Below are 5,851 nucleotides of genomic sequence, written 5' to 3'. Positions count from 1 at the left end.
CACTGGACTCTAGAGCAGTGAAGACATGTTCTCTGGAATCACTCCAACGGACAAGTCTGGGTTTGGTAGCTGCCAGGAGAATGGTATTTGACTGACTGCATTGTGCCACGTGTAAAGTTTGGTGGAAGGGGATTATGGTGTGGGTTTTTTTTTTTTTGGGCTCAGCCCCTTAGCTCCAGTGAAAGGAACTCTTAATGCTTCAGCAGACCAAGAGATTTTGGACAATTTCATCCTCCCAACTTTGTGGGAACAGTTTAGGGATGACCCCTTCCTGTTCCAACAGGACTGCGCAGCAGTGCACAAAGCAAGGACCATAAAGAAACGGATGAGTGAGTTTGGTGTGAAAGAACTTGACTGGCCTGCGCAGAGACCTGACCTCAACCTGACAGAACACCTTTGGGATGAATTAAAGTGGAGACTGTGAGCCAGGCCTTCTTGTCCAACATCAGTGTCTGACTTCACAAATAAGCTTCTTGAAGAGTGCTCAAAAAATCTCATGAACCCACTCCTAAACCTTGTGGAAAGCCTTCCCAGAAGAGGTGAAGCTGTTATAGCTGCAAAGGGTGGGCCAACATCATATTAAACCCTATGGATTAAGAATGACTGAATAGTTTTGGCAATATAGTTTATGTATATTCTTTCTATTTTTGTGATAGAACATTTTATATTGGTCTGGATAGTCATTATGAGAGTTCCACAAGGATCTGTTCTGGGACTTTTGCTTTTTTAACAGTTAATATAATCCTTAGATGCTGAATTTAGTACATTAACAAGAACAAATCTGTTTATTATATACAGCACTGAGGGATGTAATACAGGATGTTTACCAGCAAGAGGTGCTGCAGCCTCAGTAAATGCACCACTGATGGGTGTAATACAGGGTGTTTACCAGCAAGAGGTGCTGCAGGCTCAGTAAATGCACCACTGATGGGTGTAATACAGGGTGTTTAACAGCAGGTGGTGCTGCAGACACAGGTAATACTGTGTTAGAGTTCATTCTGTCTTGAGAATTTTTTATTGAATAATTTAAAAATGTATTAAAATTTGTGTTTTGATTGAATTGAATATGATGTGTATGAGCCCCAACACACAATCACAGATTTTATGACAGTAAGAACACAGTATGACTGCTGATACTATACTATAGTTATTCTAGTAATACTATGCAGCACTAATACTAATGTTGTGCAATACTAATACTATACTATGAATACTACTACTACTACTACTAATCTACCAATACTTATAAAAGATTAATACTACTAATAGTACCAATATCAATATTACCAATACGATAACACTTCTAGTACTATACAATACTAGTACTACTAATACTATATATATACTAATACTAATACTATTAAGACTATATAATACTGATGCTACTAATATTATATAATATGAATACTACTAATGCTAAAGGACACTATATTTCTATCACACTTACCCAGGGTGAGGGTCCATGGGGGTCCTGACCACTGAAGAACAGGGAAAAAGGGGGCTAACAAAGTATCAGAGAAACAGATGGACTACAGTCTGTAATTGTAGAACTACAAAGTGCACCTATATAGTAAGTGGAGCTGATAAAATGGACAATGAGCGTAGAAACAAGGAGGTGGTCATAATGTTATGCCCGATTTGGTGTAAACACAGACATGACATTCAGAGTCCTTGTTAAACTTCAGCAACACTTTCGCCTAAAAATTCTCTTCACTGACTCTGACTCTGTTTAGGGTGAGAATCAGGCCTGAATAGTCTCTCCACTGCTGCAGAGTTGCTGCAGCTCCACAGCAGAACTAGATTTTTAGGTAAAATAACAATAATAATTCTTCTTTACTGTAAAATCATTATAACACACAGTTCTAACACAGCTTTCACAATAAATGTTAAACGCTGGATTTAATGCATAACTGCTAATTCACCAAACTTTAAAGCTGAAGACTGATGTGCAGGCTGTTGGACACACAGCAACGCAGATAAAGAAAATGCAAAAGACAAAGATTTGAGACGAACAGTTTCTCTTCCTCCTGCTTCTCTTTTGAATTGTCCTGTTCCACCTTAAATGGCGCAGCAGTACAATCTGGTGCCTTAGGTTCTATTTAAGGTGGAATGGGACAAATCGAACGAGAAGCTGGAGGATGAGAAGCCACTTCAGCCTAATAAAAAGGCGAACATTGAGAGACATTTTACAAGAAACTCATGGAAAGGTTTCCTGACATGCGAGAAAAGCAGCTACATTTGAGCTAAAAGTTAAAGCAGGGCAAAGTGAGTCTGCGTATGGATTTATATTTTCAGTCTATACTACAACATCAGCGCATGCTAAGATATACTTACAGCCAAGAGGGTAAAAAGGACATTAAATGTTGTGGCTTCCAAGTGTTTCATTTTTGTTGAAAGGACAAAACGGCCCTTCTTAACATTTCGTTTGTGACCTCTGATTTAAGCCTACTAGTTAGGGGTGATCAGCGCGTGGGGTGCATGCATGCTCGTTTGCTCAAGCTGTCCGCACCTCAGTCAGGATTGCACAATCACCACCAGCCCAGTGAATGACCACGTTCTGTGGTTCATTTGTGCGGATTGACATCTGTAGCGAAATTGAAGTGAAAATTTTCGCTATAGCTACAGCTATATGTAGCTATATGTGTAGCTAACTCCAAAAAGTACCGTGCTAATTGGCTACTCCCCCATTCCTGCATTTACTGCAACGAATGTTGTGCTTCTACTCAAAGAAAAATATACAAAGACAGCACTTTTACTGGAGTAATCTTTAAAGAAGAACAAGTCTACTTCACCACTATCAAATACAGGATTTACACACACACACACACACACACACACACACACACACACACACACACACACTTCCATTCAGTCACTTACACATACACACACACACACACACCTCCTTCTGTGTCTATTGATTTGTGGTATTTTGGTGGACAGGAAGGACAAAATCCTTTATCTGTGTGAAATACAGTTTGCATGTAAGTGTGCACATGTGTGCGTGTGCACAAGTGTGTGTGTTTGCGTGTGCATGTGTGTTTGCACAAGTGAGTGTGTATGTGTTTACACACTGCTGTTTCACACACACCTATATGAGCACTGACTGAGTGTGTGAGAGAGAGAAAGAAGGAAGTGTCTGCTGCTTTATTAGAATCTGTAATTGATGTACTGACCCTCATACGGGTCAGCAGACACTATCATTACTCACCAAGCATGGACGTGTGTGTGTGTGTGTGTGTGTGTGTGTGTGTGTGTGTGTGTGTGTGTGTGTGTGTGTGTGTGTGTGTGTGTGTGTGTGTGATGTCGGACGTTGGGGACACTCATCACTCTGCTATCTCCATCATAAAACCTTCTACATTACAGCAGGATGAGTTGACTGCTAACTGCTCTTTCACCATCATCATTATGATCACGATCACCACCACCATGATCACCTTCACTGTCACCACCATCATCACCTTCACTATCACCACCATCATCACCATCACCAGAATCACCATTGTCATCATTACCATTATTTTATCACCATTATCAACACGATCACCATCACCACCATCACATCAACAGCGCCATTACCATTATTACTATCGCCATCATTACCATGATCACCATCATCATCATTATCACTTTCCCCATTATCCCTATCATCACAATCACCACCATTGCCACTACCACCATCATCACCATTACCACCATCATCACTAATATTATCACCATCATACCATATAATTGCCATCACCACAATCACCTTCATCACAACCATCACCATCACTATCCTCATTACCTTTATTACTCTCACCACCATCACCATCTTCACAATCACTTCTTTCATCATCACAATCATTGTCATTATCACCACATTATCACATTACCAACATCATTTCGATCGTCATTACAATCAACACCACTATCATCATTTTAATCAGTGTCATCTTCAGCCTGTCTAGTATGTAGGAAACCTTTAGTACGTTGCTGGAAATTGGGCCTAAAAATGTCACCAAAACTCTTTATTCCTGGATCATTTTCTCTGATTAAACTTCTGTAATTGTTTTCAATGATTTTCAGAGGATGAAATGGATACATTTGAAACTCACTGTATGATGCAGCAGCAGTGCAAAACAGTGACAGGTAGACACGATTAGTGCAATCAGATGTAGACAAATTAGCTCATTAAGTCTGGAATAAGTCTTTTTTTTAACAGGAATCTGTCATATTAATAAAAGTCTGTTCCACCAGGCAGAATGAATCCTGCTGTGAATGGTCCTGAAGCTGCTGCAGCTCAATAACAGCACATGCTGGATCATGCTGTTTACATGTTCTAAAGAAGGTGTTTTTTCTCTGAATTAGGTGTCACTGCACATAAACGTCTGGGTTTCAAGAGTAAGCCAGCAGGATATGTTTCTTTTAGATCCACCAGTAAAGCAAACACAGCTGAGGAGTTACAAAAGGGCTGAAATATAAACAAACCCATAACTCCATGTACTGTAAACAGAAGATGGATAAAATAATGAAGAATGATATGAAATAATGGCTTTCTAGTGTGACAGTAACTACAGCATAAATTTCAAGAGCACAAACACAGGACAGTCATCTTAGGCTGCATGTTAATCAGCTGTGTGTGTTGGTTGTAAAAGAACTCCAATATTTGACACTGAACTCACCTTTCAGTGCTCTCTCTCTCACACACACACCTGTAACTGGACACCTGCAGTCATCTAGACCAGAGGTGTCTAGTCTTGATCCTGGAGATCTGCAACCTTGCAGCTCCAACTCTAATCTAATAAACCTCTGAATATCAGAGCCAGGTGTGTTGGATCTGAATTCTCCTGGGTGGTAGACCTCTAGGCCATAATGTGGACGCCCCTGTCCTGGACCAATTTCCTGGTTCCTGAAGGCTGTTGCACACCAGACACACTGCATCACATAGCACAGCATTGGGTAGCATCACTTAGCAGAGTGCTGCTATGGAAACTCAGCAGGTTCAAGAAATGTAATTTCAAGTGTATTTTTACACTTTACTCATGTTAACATTAAATAAAGCATTCAGCATCACTCATCACATTTTGTATCCGTTTACTGCTTCTTCACAGACTGACTGTTTATGAGCTGAAAGAGACTTGGCTGAAGTAACATTAGCTGAAGTAGCTTACTGTTGGCATCTAAAAGATGGGCTGCCTTCCTCTGTGTACATTTCAAGCCACATGCGATTTACTGCGGCGATATGGTCTCAATATTTACTGCGGCAACTGCGGTCTCGATATGGCTTTTAGTTTAATGTTGTAATGACAAAATACTGTGTGTGATGGTTTAGTCTTCTGGTTACCTGATGTTCTATGTTTACTTTCGTGTTTTGTTTTGCTGGATTATTCTACCTGGACTGTGGATTAATAATTAACACTCTGCAGAGTCTCAGTGTTACGAAATACAGATTTTCTGGCTCCCACTGTAGTTTCACCTGTTCTGCAGACTGTTCTCCCTGATAAATATGATGGAAATACTGATAGTGCCAGGCTTTATGCTCCAGTGTTCATCTGTTTTACTCATGTACACTGGCTGTGTGATTTCTGACACTTCTGAGGTGATCTTCATTCTATGTAGACAAAGCTTTCGACTGAGTGACCAGTTGGACTAATAGCCCACACTTAGCACGAGACTACAGCCAGTTTTTCCCACTTTAGGGCATTTGTCAACCATCCTGATTGGGTCGACAACTGCTCCACCACTCATCCTGCAGAGTTTTCTCTATATTGTGGAGAAACAGGGCACCGCTATCAAACCTGCGTGGCATGCTCTCTGGCTCAGCAGGTTGGCTCCAGCTCAGTAATGCTGACCTTGCTTGTGAGGACTT

Source organism: Pygocentrus nattereri, chromosome 10 (genome assembly GCF_015220715.1).
Source record: "Pygocentrus nattereri isolate fPygNat1 chromosome 10, fPygNat1.pri, whole genome shotgun sequence".
NCBI classification, from domain to species: Eukaryota; Metazoa; Chordata; class Actinopteri; order Characiformes; family Serrasalmidae; genus Pygocentrus; species Pygocentrus nattereri.
Note: the sequence above shows the minus strand (reverse complement) of the source record.